Consider the following 16,677-nt stretch of genomic DNA (forward strand, 5'->3'; position numbering starts at 1 on the left):
GAGGGGGCTGCATGTGTCAGGAGTGACTTCTCTACCAAGGAGGCTACACTGACCTGTTTTTCATATTTACTTTGCTACCTGAGGGTTCAAAGGCTATGTATACTTAGGATGTTAACTTTCGTAAGTTAAGAGTTAACATTTTATAATTCAATATTTGATTTTACTATATACATATCTATGTAATTCAGAATTTCTTATTTTCTCATTTATTTTCATTTTCATATTCACAATTCTTTAAAGTTATCTTTATGACATTCAAGTATATTTTCCATGTTATGATAATGTGGTAATGCACAACTGCAATGTCTTTTAACGAGATGTGGAAGAGAGGTTTTTAAAATCTTCTGTACAGGAGTGGAGAAAACAGTAACACATACAATTGCTGGACTTGCAGTAGATTGAATGCTATCATTGGGCCCCATCTCCTGAAATGGTTGAGCAGAACTGCTGCCTATGGATTCTGATAAGACACTTTGACATAATCAGGCGTGTCAGTGATGGCTATTTTTTTTTTTTTACTTATTCTTCACATCATTTCCTTTGAATGGTTAGGATATATCTCCTTATTTAATTTTTAATAATCATTATTAAAAACAGTATTAATTAAGCTTGTGAATTTAACCTTAAAAGGAATCTTGATGGAGTTAAATACTGTCTCAGTGGTAAAAAGAGAAAAAAATGGAAAGAGGAAAAAAAGAGGAAAAAAATTCTCTAATTATATTAGAAATCAGTCTATAAATGACTGGTGTCATTTCAGTGACCAAGGACAATTTCTTAAATGAGATGGCCTTGGTGAGAATGTTGTCCTGAGAAGTAAGACACTCTAACTACCAACAGTTCAGTCTGCAGAGCTATGTGCTTCCCTCTCTTTTCAATTTGTTAGGGCTGCTATGTCAGAGTCTTATCCACTGAGAGACTTTCACAACAGAAACCACAGAAATGTACTTTGTCACAGTTCTAGAAACTAGAAGTCTAAGACAAAGGTGTCTGCAAGGTCATCCTCCTGCTACAGGCTCTAAGGCAGGACCCATCCCAAGCCTCTGTCCTAGCTCTCACAGTGGCTCATCTGTGTAACATAGCACCAGTGGAATTCTCCCTGTACAGCTCTGCCTCTGTGTCTAAAATCCCCCTTGTCTAACAACTCACACGGGATCAGGGCCTCAGCCTCATTAATTATGTCCCCAATGACCTTTTCCCAAATAAGGGCACTTATTCTGAGGAATAGGGAGTTAGGATTTCAACATATGAATTTCAGTGGGGAGGGGACACAATTCAAGCCATAACATCTCTCTGGAGCTATCTCAGAGCAAAAGGACCTCAGACTATTAGAGCCTGGCTGGGAGCAAGTGACCCGCCTGATCACTCTCGGTATGCGAGGCTTGAGACCTGAGCTGTAACCAAATTTCCTGGAGGCAAAAGAACTAATGCAGGTACTGGAGAAGCTCTTGAGTTAAGAAACTATTGCCTTGAACATGAGAAGATATTTAAGAAAGTAGTAATTCAAAATACTTTTCCATAAGTGAAGAAAATGCCTTCATATTTTAAAAAAGGTTAAGGAGATAGAATATTGTTCTGAATATTGTTCTGAATATTGGCTCAGCCCTGTCCCAATACAGCTTGTATCCTGAGAGAAGTGTGTCTACCCTTTAAACTATGCACTTCTAGAAGTAGGTAAAAGTGGCTACACTAAAAAGAGAACTGTAATTACCTACCATGTGTTCTAATAAAACAGATTAACAAACAATAGAAATTAAACAAAGATCCCTCTGATTTCCAAAAGAAAATGGGTCTCCAAAGTATAAATACCATGACTGGGCAAAAGGTAAATAAGTTCTGCCATTATATTTTTAGTGCATGTTTATTCTATGACTTATTTTGTTCGACAAGATCAAGGGAAATAGAAATCATTGCAGTTAGATTCACTGGAGTCAGAGCATCTGACCGCACCCTCAACCTAACTCCTAGAACTCCCTGCTCCACCCAGCATTCCCCAAATAAGTGTTGTTCAACCTTATTACAGCTCAAGTTGACCTCTTTACCATTGCTCTATTCAGAAGCATTGTATGTATTAATTGTTGAGTTCTCCATCATGTCAATAAAGCACCAGTTATTCTGGGAACTCATGAAGGAAGTGAGTAAAATTGTTATAATATTAGACTCTCTTGTTCAGCAGTAAAGCTGCATTTTGCCCAGTAAAACTCATTATGGCTACATTTTTGCCCACTTTGAGGTATATGAACTTCAAAGCCAGAAGAAATTAAACAATCTATGAAACCTACATTGAGGAAAACAAAAAAGACCTTTCAAACAAATGAAATAAATATGGAGATGACAGAATTCCAAATCACTAAAGAATCAAGTTATGGGGGGGGAAAGTTAGTTAAATTAAGGACTATAGTATTTTTTTTTGGTAAGAGTTGAATGTTATTGATATTTTTAGGTTTTAAAACATACACTGTCTTTAATTTAATTGACATGAATAATTTTAGGTATGTGATCATTTATTTCCTTTTTTCCTTTCTGTCAAACTAAAGATAATTCTCTTTTCTAATTACTATTCCCAGGTCTTACATATAATGATAATTAATATATTTCATTTAATATAGGGTGTGAAAAATATTTACAGTTTTCTGTATGAAAAATAACACATTAATAAATAATAATACAAGAATAGACTTCTGGCCAAGATGGAGGCATAGGTAGATACACTTTGCCTCTTCACGTGATCAAAAGAAGAATAACAAATTTAAAAATAAACATAACCAGAACTACCAGAAAATCACACTGTATGGAAGTCCTACAACCAGGGACTTAAAGAAGAAACACTCATCCAGACTGGTAGGAGAGGCAGAGTTGGGCTGCCTGGGCAGAGAGGACACAGAGCAAGGTGGTGGCCGGAAGACCAGGTGGTCCCACATTTGCATGTGGAAAAATTGGGAGGAAGAGCTGGGGAGTGAAATAGACCATGTAATCCAGGGCTCCCGTGTGGGAAAAGAAAGCCTCAAAACTTCTGGCTATAAAAATCTATGAGGGTTTCCGACTTGGACTCCCTAAGCTTATTTAACTTTAAATACCCCCTTTTTTTTGGAAAGGGACAATATGGAGGAGGAGGTCACGCTGACCTCCTCCCAGGACCAAACTGGAATTGCAACTACATTGGGGAGAAATCACCTGGGAAACAACAAAATGATAGCGAGAGAGGAGCCTTGGAGCCTCGGAGCCTCGGACAGACAGTGGGATCGGCTTTCACACAACCTAAAAGGGGAGAAGTGTGGTGGAGGCTCGAGGGGTGGGCTGGGCATCCACAGGCGCCAGCACCAGAGGAACATTGAAATGGCCAATTAGATCCCCCTAAGAAGAACAGGGTCTGAAGCATAAGTGGGACCTCTAACCTACAGCACCAGTACCCAAAAAAGCACACATACAAAAGACAGCTGTGAAAAGCATACTGGTGCTCTCTGCCAGAAACAGGTAGCTGGAGATACAGAAATGTTTAAAGGGCCAATGCAAAAATTTGCAGTGGCAGCCACATACCTTGGTCTTTGGGCAGAGGTGAGGGCAGACTGGGCTGGAGCCACCTGAGGAGAGATTGGTGAGGAAAGCTTTGGGGAGAGAACTGAGACAGTGGCCAGGGGGGACCTGATGATGACTCACCTCCCACTCTACAGCTTCCATCTTGCTCAGCCATAAGGACACAATAACCTCACCTTCAGGAGGCTCTGCCCCAGCTAGGACTTGCACACAGGCCTGGGTGCTGAGTCCAGAGCACCCTGCACAGATAGCAGATCCCTGGCAAAAGGGGACACAGAGCTGTCTAGAGATGCTTGAGGACAGATTGGAGATGGAGGCACTAGGGAGCGAATAGAGGGAGTGCCAGGGGATATCCTGGTACTGATTCCTCCCCTATTCTGCAGTCTCCATCTTCCTCAGGCAGGCAACACTCCAGAGAGGCAGCAGCTGGAAAAGAAACAATAGCCCTGAGGACACTCTGTCCTGACCAGGAGTTGCACACAGGACTGGGTGCTGAGTGCAGAGTAGCCAGCAAAGAAAATGAATCCCTGGATAAAAAGGACACAGAGCTGCCTAGAGATGCTTGAGGGGAGAATGGAGATGGAAGTGTTGGGAAGAAAACTGAGGAAGTAGTGGGTGATGTTCTGGTGCTGACTCCTTCCCCATTCCACAGTCTCCATCTTGCTCAGACAGGTCATGGCCGAGTGGAAGCAGCCTGTAAAGACACAACACTCCACCCTCAGGAGACACTGCCACACCCTGTGGTGCCTAAGCCTGATGGCAGATGGCAGATGGCAGAGTGAGTAGGTAAAAAATTGCAGGAGACAGATACAGACAGTAGATTCCTGTAGGTCTCAAACAGACTGCCAAGGGTCAGGCAAGGTCAACATCTGACATCATCAAAGCCAGACCTAGAAACAAAAGAAAAAAAAAAAAAAAAAACGAAAGCCTCCTATTACCATAGAAGTTCACACCACAAAGTCAGGAAATCAAGGGAGATCAATTTAAGGAGCGAAAGCAAAAAAAAGTCTCACAAACAATGGAAAGGAAAAAGAAACACCCCCCAAATGAGGTAATATGAGAAAACTCCACAGAAAGAACTAAATGAAATTGAGGCAAGTCAATTATCAGATATTGAATTCAAAACAATGATTCTAAGGAACCTCAATGAGTTCAGCGAGTTGAAAGAGAATTATAAAAAATGATAGGAAAACTATGAGGAACATACTGCAAACTATATCAAACTATATCAGCATGAAAAAGGACATAGAAACTATCAATAAGAGACAAGAGGAAATGAAGAATACCATACATGAATTGAAGAACACAGTTAAAGGAATCAAAAGCAGGCTAGATAAAGCAGAGGATCAAGTCAGCGAACTAGAGGACAAGGTAGAAAAAAGCTCCCAGAAAGAACAAGAAATGGAAAAAAGACTCAAAAAGAATGAAGAGGCATTTAGGGAAATGCACAACAACCTGAAATGTAATAATATCTGTACAATAGGGATACCAGAAGGAGAAGAGGACGAGCAAGGGACAGAGAAACTGTTTGAAAAAATAATGATGGAAAACTTCCCTAGTTGAAAGAGAGAAAAAGTCTTGCAAGTCCAGGAAGCCCAGAGGGCCCCATTCAAAGGGAACCCAATCAGGTCCACTCCAAGACACATCATCATTAAAATGACAAATATTAAAGACAAAGATAGAATCCTAAAGGCAGCAAGGGAGAAACAGTTAACAACATACAGGGGAGCCCCAGTACAGCAAGGAGGTGACTTCTCAACAGAAACACTACAAGCCAGAAGGGAATGGCAAGAAATATTCCAAGGAATGAAAAACAAAGGCCAGCAAGAAAGACTCCTCTACCCAGCAAGGCCCTCAATTAAAATGGAAGTGAAATAAGGTGAAATAAGTTTCCCTGACAAAAGAAGACTAAAAGAATATATTTCCACCAGACCAGAAATATACGATATGCTAAAGGGACTGGTTTTAGAGGGTGAAGAAAAAGAATGAGAAAGAAAAGAATATAAGTACAAAGGGAAAAAATAAGTAAGTACTTATCAATAATAACTTTAAATGTAAATAGACTAAATGTACCAATCAAAAGTCATAGGATAGCTGAACGTATAAGAAAACAAGACTCACACATATGCTGCCTACAAGAGATCCGTCATAACAGAGGACCTACACAGACTGAAAGTAAAGGGACTGAAAAAAAATATTCTAAGAAAATGAGCAGGAAAAAAAAACAGGGGTAGCAATACTTATATCACACAAAATAGATTTCAAAACAAAGCTCATAATAAGAGACCCAGAAAAACACTTCATAATATTCAAAGGAAGGATCCATCAAGAAGACATAAACATTGTAAACATATATGCTCCCAACATAGGAGCACCCAAATATACAAGGAAAATCTTGGAGAACTTCAAGAAAGATATAGAAAGCAACACACTGAGAGTTGGGGATTTTAACACCCCACTGTCAACAATGGATAGATCTTCCAAACAAACCATCATCAATGATATTGTGAAACTGAACAATGAATTAGATGAAAGGGACTTAACTGATATATATATAGGACATTTCATCCCAAAGAAGCAAAATGCACATTCTTTTCAAATGCACACAGAATATTTTCAAAGATAGACCACATGACAGGACACGAAACAAGCCTCAACAAACTCAGGAAAATTGAAATAATAACAAGCATTTTCTCAGACCACAAAGGCTTGAAACTGGAAACCAACCTCAAGAAAAATCTCAAAAACTTTCAAACTTATGGAGAATGAATAGCACACTATTAAACAATGAATGGGTCAATAAGGAGATCAAAGAAGAAATCAAAAATTTTCTGGAAACAAATGAAAATGAACACACAACAGTCCAAAACCTATGGGACACAGTGAAGGCATTCTTGAGAGGGAAGTTCATAGCAACACAGGCCTACCTAAAAAAGATAGAAATATTTCAGATAAATGACCTTACCCTAAAACTTCAAGAACTGAAGAAAAACAACAAACAAATCCCAGAACAAGTAGAAGGTAGGAAATAGTCAAGATCAGAGCATAATTGAATGGTATAGGGAGTAAAAGGACAATTCAAAATCCAGCCAATACAGAGGCTGGGTCTTTGAAAACATGAACAAAATTGACAAGCTTTTAAGCAGACTCATCAAGAAAAAAATAGAGAGGACCCAAAGACATAATATCAGAAACGAAAAAGGAGAAGTAACAACTGATACCACAGAAACACAATGGATTGTAAGATATTACTATGAAAAATTGTATGCCAGGAAATTTGAAAAACCTCAATGAAATGGACAAATTTCTAGAAAAATATACCCTAATCACACTGAATGAAGAAGCAGAAAGCCTGAACAGACCAATAACAGCTGGGGAAATTGAAGCAGCAATCAAAAACTCCTGGCACACAAAAACCCTGGACCGGACAGTTTCACAGGAGAATTTTACAAAACCTTTAAGAAAGAGCGAAGAGCTAACCCCTGTCCTTTTCAGACTATCCCAAAAAATTCAAGATGAGGGAAGACTCCCAAACTCTTTATGAGGCCCACATCATCCTAATCCCAAAACCAGATAAAGGCAAAACCAAGAAAGAAAACTACAAGCCAATATTGCTGATGAACATAGATGATAAAATCCTCAACAAAATATAGGCAAACCACATCCAGCAATACATTAAAAGTATCATCCACCATGATCAAGTGGGATTCATCTCAGTGATGCAAGGATGGTTCAATATTCACAAATCAATCAACGTAATACATGACAAAACAAAAGGAAAGACAAAAACCACATGATCATAAAATAGATGCAGAAAAACAATTTGATAAGGTATAGCACCCATTTATGAACAAAAAATTCAGCAAAATGGGAAAAAGAGCGCAAAACTCAATAAAGGCCATATATGAAAATCCTACAGCCAACATCATGCTCAATGGGCAAACTAAGAGCTTCCCACTAAGATTGGAAACAATACAAGGATATCCCCTTTCACCACTTCTATTCAACATTGTATTGGAAGTCCTACCCATAGCAGTCTAACAAGAAAAAGAAATAAAAGGCATCCAAATAGGAAAGGAGGGAGTAAAACTATCATTGTTTGCAGATGACATGATAATGTCCATAGAAAACCCTATAGACTCCACCAAAAAACTACATGACTTAATAATTGAATATGGCAAACAATGGGATATAAAGTCAATATTCAGAAATCAAAGGCATTTTGTACACCAACAATGAAATGGCAGAAGCTGAAATCAAAAAATAATACCATTTGCTATAGTAACAAGAAAAATAAAGTACGTAGGAATAAATTTAACCAAGGAGTCAAAGACCTGTATGCAGAAAACTATACAACATTGAAGAAAGAAATTAAGGAAGATACAAATAAATGGAAGCATATACCATGTTCATCAACTGGAAGAATTAACATCATTAAAATGTCCACATTACCCAAAGCAATTTTTAGATTAAACATAATCCCTATTAAAATACCAATGATGCATTTCACAGACATAGAACAGACATTTCAAAAATTTACATGAAACCATGAATGACACCGAATAGCCACATCAATTCTGAGAAAGAATAGGAAAGCAGGAAGGATCACAATACCTGACATCAAAATATATTACAAGGCCACTTTAATCAAAACAGTCTGGTACTGGCAGAACAGACACATAGATCAGTGGAACAGAATAGAAAGCCCAGAAATAAACCCATGTCTCTATGGTCAATTAATATTTGACAAAGGGGGCAGAAGCATAAAATGGAGTAAAAATAGCCTATTCAACAAGTCATTTTGGGAGAGCTGGACAGCTACATGCAAAAATTGAAATTTGATCACCAAATCACACCATACACAAAAATAAACTCAAGATGGATAAAAGTCCTAAATGTAAATCACAAAAACATGAACGTACTAGAGGAAAACATAGGCAGAAAACTCTCAGATATCCCACACAGGAATATTTTCACCAATATGACCCCTAAACCAAGGGAAATAAAGGAAAGAATAAACAAATAGGACCTCATCAAAATAAGAAGCTTCTGCACGGCTAAAGAAAACATCAGCAAAATGAAAAGGAAGCCAACCATATTGGAAAATATATTTGCCAATGATACATCAGATAGGGGTTTGATTTCCAAAATACATAAAAAATTCATGTGACTCCACTCCAAGAAGACAAACAATCCAGTTGAAAAATAGGTAAAGGGCTTAGACAGATACTTCTCCAAGGAAGAGATACAGAGGCCAAGAGACATATGAAAGGATGTTAAGCATCATTAGCCATCAGAAAAATGCAAATTAAAATCACAATGAGGTACCACTTCACACTGTTCAGAGCAGGTATCATAAACACATCAACAAACAATGGACGCTGGTTAGGCTGTGGAGAAAAGGGAATCCTAGTACACTGTAGGTGGGAATGCAGACTGGTGCACCCACTGTGGAAAACTGTTTGGAATTTCTTCAAAAAGCTAAAAATGGAACTGTCTTTTGACCCAGCAATTCCACTGCTGGGATTATACCCTAAGAATCCCAAAACACCAATTCAAAAGAACCTATGTACTCCAATGTTCATAACAGCACAATTTATTATAGCAAAGTGCTGGAAGCAAACTAAGTGCCCATCAGTAAATGAGTGGATGAAAAAACCATGGTATATTTACATAATGGAGTACTACTCAGCAGAAAGAAAGAACGGACTCCTACCTTTCACAACAGCATAGATGGAACCAGAGAGCATTATGCTAAATGAAGTAAGCCAGGGGTCAAAAGACAAACACCATATGATCTCACTTATAAGTGGAACGTAACGAACAAAACAAACAAGCAAGGAAAATATAACCAGCTACATTGAAAGAAAAAAGAAACCAGAGAAAAAAGATGGCGGAGGAGTGAATGGGAGTCACACTGACCTACTCCTCCAAAGACCTCAAACTGGAATTGTGACTAAATAATGGAGTAATCACCTGGAAAACAATAGAACTATAGTGGGAGAGGAGCCTTGGAGGTACGGACAGACAATGGATTCAACTCTCACACATCCCAATGGATGAGAATTGTGGTTGAGGCTCGAGAGGGTGGGCTGGGTGCCCACAGGCACTAGCACCAGAGGGACATTGAAACAGCCAGTTAGCACCCCCCGAGAAGAACAGAGTCTGAATCATAAACAGGGACCCCAAACTACAGCAGCTAAAACCAGGAAAATACAGAAAAAACGCAACCCTGAAAAGCTTAGGGGCACTCTCTGCCAGAGACAGGTGGCTGGGAATGCAAAGAGACATTTAAAAGGCCAATGCAAAAATTGCAGTGGCAGCCACCCTCCTTGATCTCTGGGTAGAGATGGCGGCAGGGTGGGCTGGTGCCTGGGAAAGATTGGTGAGGAAAACTTTGTGAAGAGAACTGAGACAGCGCTGGGTGCAGCCCCAGTGATAACGCACCGGCCACTCTGCAGCTACCATCTCGCTCAGGCATAAGGGAATCAATTAACCTGCCTTTTGTGCACTCCGCACACAGCTTGTGCACATGTGAGCTGGGGGGCTAAGTGCAGGCTTGCTGGGAAAGCCCTGAGGAGAGACTGGAGACTGAGGCATTGGAGAAAGAACAAGAGGTGGAACCAGGGAGTCCCAACTCCCTCCCCATTCAGTAGTCTACATTCTGGGAAGGCAAGGCGCACCCCCAAAGAGGCAGAAGTGGGGCGTGCATGAACCAGACTGTCCGCGATTGAAACGCAGTCCGCACAGGTGGTGGATCCTTGGCCGAAGGGGTCACAGAACTTCCCAGAGTCCCTGGAGGAGAGACTGGAGACAAGATTAACCGGAGAGTCCTGGAGCTGACTTACTCCTATTTCCTTTGTCTCCATTTGGCGAGGGCAAGCAACACATCCAAAGAGAGACTGGAAATGGAGGTGTTGGGGAAAGAATGGGAGGAGGAACTGGGGAGTCCCGACTCCTTCTCCTTTACCTAATCTCCATTGTGTGAGAAAAGGACACACCCCAAAGAACCAAAAGCCGAAAAGCACACAATAGAGAGCCCAAATCCACCCAGTGTAGGCACGCACACTTGCCGGCGAGGGTTGGTGAGTGTGTGTGTGGACCCGCACTGGCTGGCCAGGGCTCGCGTGGGCTGGCCAGGCTTCCTGCAGATTGGCAGCAATAGGGCCTGCAAGGGAATGCACGGATCGGAGAGCGCAGGTGTAGGTCAACCCGCGCAGGCCGCGAGTGCAGAGCAGGCCGCAGAATTGTGGATCCCGGCCGAAGGGGTCACAGAACTGCCCAGAGTCCCTGGAGGAGAGACTGGAGACAAGATTAACCGGAGAGTCCTGGAGCTGACTTACTCCCATTTCCATAGTCTCCATTTGGCGAGGGCAAGCAACACATCCAAAGAGACAAAAGCAAGGAAAGCACACAATACAAGACCCTAAACAGACCAGTGGCCGAATACCTGCCGGCCTGGGGGGCCAGAGAAGTACGCAAGGTCGCAGAGAGGCCTCCTGGGTTGGGGCGGACACGTGAGAGCCCACGCTGGCAGGGGATCCTGCCGGGATGCAGAGCCCGATCAAGGAACTGGCAGGACAGTGCAGAGCGATCCAAAGAAATAGTGGATCCCTGGATAAAGGGGTAACACAGCTGCCCAAAGCCAGAGTCAACACAGACAGTAGACTCCTGGCAGGCTCAAACAAATGGCCCAAGGTCATACAGGGTCAACAATTGACATCATCAGAGGCAGGCCCAGAAAGCAAAGAAAAGGAAACAAACAAACAAACAAATAAATAAATAGAAAGACCCACCTACTACCATAGAAGTTTAATCCACAAGGTAAGGAAATCTAGAGGGCCCAACTGAAGCAGAAGCAAAAATAAATACATAAATAACTAAATAACTTAACAGACTCTCACAAAAATGGGAAGAAAAAGAATTGCCCCCAAAGGAGTGGAAAAGGGGAATCCCCACAGAGAGAGCTAAATGAAATAGAGGCAAGGGACCTATCAGATATGGAATTCAAAACAATGGTTCTAAGGAAGCTCAATGAGCTCAGCCAGCTCAAAGAGAACTATGAGAAACTGCAGAGAAACTATCAGGATCTTACAACTAACTATATCAGCCTAGAAAAGGACATAGAAACTATCAAGAAGACACAAGAGAATATGAAGAATACCATTTCTGAATTGAAGAACACAGTAGATGGAATCCAAAGCAGGCTGGATGAAGCCGAGGATCGAATCAGTGAGATGGAGGACAAGGTAGAAAAAAGCTCCCAGAGAGAACAAGAAATGGAAGAAAGACTCAAAAAGAATGAAGATGAATTTAGGGAAAGGCAGGACAACCTGAAACGCAATAATATCCATATAATATGGATACCAGAAGGAGAAGAAGAGGAGCAAGGAATAGAGAACCTCCTCAAAAAAGTAATGATGGAAAATTTCCCTAATTTGAGGAGAGAAAGGCTCTCATGGATCCAGGAGGAACAGAGGACCCCACTCAAGAGGGACTCACAGAGGTCCACTCCAAGACACATCATCATTAAAATGACAACTCTCAAAGACAAAGAGAGAATCCTCAAGGCAGCAAGGGAGAAGGAGAAAGTAACATACAAAGGGGCCCCGGTATGCCTAGGAGCTGACTTCTCAACAGAAACACTACAAACCAGAAGGGAATGGCAACAAATATTCCAAGTAATGAAAGCAAGGGCCTACAACCAAGGCTGCTCTACCCAGCAAGGCTCTCAGTTAAAATAGAAGGGGATATAAGAAGTTTCCCAGACAAAAGAAGGCAAAATAAAATATCTCTACCAAACCAGCACTCCAAGATATGCTAAGGGGACTGTTTAAGAAGATGAAGGAACAGAATGATAAAGAAAAACACAGGTACAAAGAGAAAAAATTAATAAGTTTCTATCAGTAATAACTCTCAATGTAAATAGACTAAATGCCTCAATTAAGAGACACAGGGTAGCTGAATGGATAAGAAAACATGATCCACATACATGCTGCCTAGAAAAGACCCACCTCAGAGCAAAAGACCTACACAGATTTAAAGTAAAGTGATGGAAAAAAAATATTCCAAGCAAATGAGCAAGAGAAAAAGGCCGGGGTCGCCATACTTGTATCAGACAAAGTAGATTTCAAAACAACGACCATAAAAAGAGACCCAGAGGGGCACTTTATAATATTTAAAGAGAGAATCTATCAAGAAGACATAAACATTGTAAACTTATATGTAAAATAAGCCAGGGGGCGAAAACAAATACCATATGATCTCACCTATAAGTGTAACCTAACCAACAATACAAAGATGCAAGGAAAATAAGACCAGCAACACTGAAAGGAAAAGAAACCAACAGAGACAAGAGGGAAGGAGGGAGAGGGGCGGGGGAAAAGGAAGGGAAGGGGAAAGTCAAGGAACATATAGCAAGGACTCATGGACAAAACCAAAGGGGAAGAGTTGAGGAAGGGTGGGAGGGAGGGAGGGGGCAAGGGAAAGTGGTGGGGGGTAGGCAGAGACAAACGTGTTTAAAAAAATAATTTAATTAATTTAAAAAAAAGAAAGAAACCAACAGAATCAAGAGTGAAGGAGGGAAACAAGGAAAGGGAAGGGAAGGGAAGGGTCAAGTTAAGGAACATGTATAAAGGACCCATGGACAAAGTCAAGGTGAGTAAAGATTGAGAGAGAGAGGTGGGAGAGGGTGGCAGGGGAATGTGGTGGCAGGAAGTTGGATACAAATGTATTTGAACAATTAAAAAAAAAGAGAGAAAGCATAATAACTGTTCATGCATCCTGAAATATTTAATTGAAAATTTAGTTAAAAATGTATAAACATAACAAGTTTTTTTCTTTATGAAAAAAGGTTTTTTTCTTGTTCATTCTGTTATAGTGTTTTATTTTTATTTTACTTACTATCACTTCATAAAACCAAATGGTTTGATACACACATATCGTAGCTACTCAATAAATGAACGGTTATACTTAGCCTTTTCTCTTTAATTATAACAAAGGAACTATTGAAATGAACAATAAACAGGTAACATTTTATGTATGAGGAAGAATATTTTGGAATTGATAGAAGTGAGTTAAAATTGACAGCAAAGGATATTTTGACTAGCATCCCCAAAGAGTCCATTGATTATAAGATTCAATTTAAGTTCTGGAGCAGGTATAACACTGCCAGTTCACAGATAGCTTGGTTTGTGACCTAGACTACATCATTCAATTTATCTTGGATTTTAGTTTTCCAGTTTGTGAAATTAGGGAGTTGGGCCAAATGACCTGCATTTCTTTTGGGTGAATCATAACCAAAATGCTGTAACTTCTTATAGAGTGCAGTATGGAACACTAAAGTGTATGTTATGAAGGACTTTACACTGTGAGCAAATACATATGTATATGTATAACTATTAACAAATGAATTTGAAATAAAAACATGATGATTCTAAAAAAATAAAAATAAATCCCTATTTTAATGGTTTAAATAACATATTTATTTGTAAATATAACGTATTTGCATTTTCTCTTTTTTAATTGTTACTCAGTTACAGTTGTCCCGCCTTCTCCTCATTGCTCTTCCCTACCCTGTCCCCTCCTACTCCCACAGTCAGTGCCCCCTATTGTCCATGCCCATGGATCCTCTATTCTTTTTCCTTTTCTTGTCCTTTCCCCTTCTTTCCCCTGTTATCACCCTCACCTGCCCCTTTGTCACTGTCAATTTGTTCTTTATTTCCAAATCTCTGGTTCTATTTTGTTCATTTGTTTGTTTTGATGATTAGGGTCCACAATTTTGGCAATTGACTAATAAATATAATCTTAAGGACAAGTGACACAGGTGTTTAAAAGCTGAGTCATTATTTTTAAGTCACAATCATCCTTGTCATTTTTTGTAATAAACGGAGTTTGCTAAGTACTGTCAGACCTTGGAACTATGATTTCATAGGCGATAAATTCTAAAATATCTAAAATTTATGTTAATCAGCCTGTAATTTGCATTTATATGAGTTTATTAGTATTATAAAGCAGCAGCCCATTTTTATCAGACTCCTTTATTCATATATTCCAGGTGAAATTTTGTGGAAATTCATATATAGGGATGCAATGAACACAAAGAACAGGATACTATTACATTCTGGAGAGTAAAATTCAGTCATTTTAGTACATGACACTTTTGGAAGAAGAAAAATTTGAAAATGTATGAAGAGGCATTTCTCTGTAGTTTTTATATTTTGCCCACACAGACACAAGTTCAAACTTTTATCAATAGGGTCATAATCTTTTCTTTTTCTGAAAGAAGGCAATGAAAAGAGTAAAAAAGTGCATTACCACTTCTCTGAGCCAGATAGGGTCAATCAATGTCAAAAGTGACAAGAGAATACACCAAGGTAACAGAGCTTATCAGAGGTAATAGTGGGGCTTTCAAATAAGAAAAATCTTGTGAGAGCAATGAAAGGAATGAGAAGCAGAGTGACACACTCAGGTGGGGAAATCATAGCACTCATCTGAATTCGTTTTTAGTAAACAATGTGATTGTGGTATCAGGCTTAGTGGGAACATAGGGCCAACTAGTCTAAATTTTCTGGTTGATTATCTGTTAATCTCAATTATTTGAATATTTAAATTAATTTTCTTTACCCCAGTGTGACTACTCATTGATACAGCTGTGCCCTTATCCAGTAATAAAATAGGTTGAAAGACACTTTTTTAATTTAATTATTATTTTTAATCCTCATCCAAGAATATGTTTTTTACCAATTTTTAGGGAGAGATGCAGGGAGAGTGAGAGACACTGATGTGAGAAACATCAAACAGTTGGCTTCTATATACAACCCAACCAGAGGATGAACCCACAACCTAGGTATGTGACCTAACTGGGAACTATACCTGCAACCTTTTGGTGTATGGAGTACACTCCAACTAATTGAGCCACCCAGCAAAAGGGCAAAAGACTCTTGTTAACAACAATGTTTTTGATGTATGATTGGCATACAAAAAGCTGAGCCTATTTAATGTATACAGCTTGATCAGCTTGGAGATAAGTATCTACTCATGAAATCTTCACCACAATAAATGCAATAAACACATCCATTACCTCAGAATTCTCCCACTTCCCTCTGCATTTATTTTTTGTGGTGATAAGAACATATAACATAAGATCTACCACTTTAGCAAAAATTTAAGTATACAATATACTATTATTAACTATAGCTAGTATATGGTACACTAGATTTCTATGCCATATTCATCTCATATAACTTAATCTTTGTGCTCTTTTACTAATATCTTCCCTTGTCCTCTTCCCCACTCCCCTGGCAACCACCACGCTACTCTCTGGTTCTGAGTTCAACTAATTTAGACTCCTCACTAATATCAGCCGTTTCATGCAGTATTTATCTTTCTGGAATGATTGATTTCACTTCATATAATCATGAATGAACTTCAGGTTCATTCATGTTGCTACAAATGGCAGAATTTCCTTCTTTTTAATGCTGAGTAATATTCCACAGTGGGTACATATCACATTTTCTTTACATATTTTTCCATTGATGAACATTTACGTTGCTTCTAAGTTCTGGCTATCATGAATAATGCTGCAATGCATGGGAGTATAGTCTCTTTGAGACATATCTTATTACTATTTGTGTTTAAATATTTAAAAATGTCAAGAAAAAGATGTGAAAAAATATTCAACCTCCTATTCAAAACTATGAAGATAAATTAAAAAATTAAAAAACAGCCCTGGCTGGTGTGGCTCAGTGGATTGACCTCTGGCCTGCAAACCAAAGGGTCACGAGTTTGATTCCTAGTGCAGGGCACATGCCTGGGTTGTGGGTCAGGTCCCCAGAAGAGAGTGTGAGGAATGCAACCACACATTGATGTTTCTCTCCCTCCCTTTCCCTCTCTAAAAACAAATAAATAAAATATTTTAAAAAATTCAAAGACAAACCTTGGAATATTTAAAATTTTGACAAATACAGCATTTTCTATTATAAGAAAAAGTGTATTGTTTAATAAAATACACCAATTTCAATCCTCACTCCATACCAACAGAAAAAAATTACAAATCAATTAATAATGTTGATGAAAAATTGAAAATTTTTAAATATAAAAGAAAATAGCATAATTGGACAAGACCCTTTACAACAAAAAGAAAAA

The sequence above is a fragment of the Pteronotus mesoamericanus genome, unplaced genomic scaffold (assembly GCF_021234165.1).
Source record: "Pteronotus mesoamericanus isolate MK-2021 breed Mesoamerican mustached bat unplaced genomic scaffold, CSHL_Meso_final scaffold_54, whole genome shotgun sequence".
In the NCBI taxonomy this organism is placed as follows: domain Eukaryota; kingdom Metazoa; phylum Chordata; class Mammalia; order Chiroptera; family Mormoopidae; genus Pteronotus; species Pteronotus mesoamericanus.